We start from the raw sequence: 1,326 nt of genomic DNA on the forward strand, positions 1-1,326 counted from the left end.
CTTGTTTTACGTGGGGTTATTTCCCCGCTTCGACGGAAGCCTTTTCACGGCGCTCGCAAAAAGTCCCCACTGACGGCATCGCCGATTTCTTTACCGTCCTTGGGCTCGTCATAACGCTTGTTCACCATCAAGGTCTGCTATCACCGGCATCCCGTCGCGTCCAGTAGACGTCATTAGACGTTGCTTCCGGTCTAATGACGCCACTTCCTGTTCGATAACGACACTTCCGGTTCAGGTGCCATGGTGGTGTCACCCTGAATTTTCACCACCACTTTTGCAGTTAACAAACTCCGGGTTAACCACACCCGAACCGAGCCTAAAGGAAAGGAGGAAGGTGAGAGTGAAAGAAGAAAGAGGTGCAGTCCCAGGTAGCACCGAAATATTACGATGTCACATTCCTGTTTAGGTCGCGATTAATTGTTAATTCATTGTGCTTAATGGCCTTTTTTTCTAACGTTTTTGTAACATTACATATAAACGTTGGAATACCATTCCCCGAACATTACTGAAACATAAACAACAAAAATGCAATAAATGTAGCATTCTCGAAAATGGTGAAGCAGCCCTGCACAAGCATGCAGGCCCGCTAGTTGTGACGGCGCACAATTTACAACGCTTTGCAATAACCAGCGACGAGAGCAACACTTCAGCTCCACTATGCAGCACAACATGCAACTAGTATTCACTCGCCTCTGAACGGATATCATGGAGTCAATCTTATATACCCATTACTGGATATATAAGGAGGCATGTATTATGAGTGATAGTGACGAATGGGTAATAACCAAAATTTCCGAGAAAAAAATTATGCGAGGTTTCAATCCGCTTAAACCGATGGTTTGGTTTGGTTTATGGGGTTTAACGTCCCAAAGCGACTAAGGCTATGAGAGACGCCGTAGTGGAGGGCTCCGGAAATTTCGACCACCTGGGGTTCCTTAACGTGCACTGACATCGCACAGTACACGGGCCTCTAGAATTTCTCCTCCGAAGAAATTCTAGCCGCCGCGGCCGGGATCGAACCCGCGTCTTTTGGGTCAGCAGCCGAGCACCATAACCACTGAGCCACCGCGGCGGCTTTAAACCGATGTGGGGCGTGCGAAAGCGCGATGGCGTAAATGGTGACGCCACAAGCTACAACAGCATCGAGATGACACAAATCTCAAAGCTGTGAACTACTTTTTCGGGTCCGGCCCGGACCAAATTTTCGGAAATGACCAGGGCCAAATTTGGAGGTCGCCATCATGTCGCGCGCGCCAATTATGGTTGGACATTGATTTTGGTCTAAGTCGGCCAACGTCATATTTCAAGGGTAGCTCGCACCAAATT

This window comes from Amblyomma mixtum, chromosome 2 (assembly GCF_055824585.1).
Source record: "Amblyomma mixtum isolate Tamu chromosome 2, ASM5582458v1, whole genome shotgun sequence".
NCBI classification, from domain to species: domain Eukaryota; kingdom Metazoa; phylum Arthropoda; class Arachnida; order Ixodida; family Ixodidae; genus Amblyomma; species Amblyomma mixtum.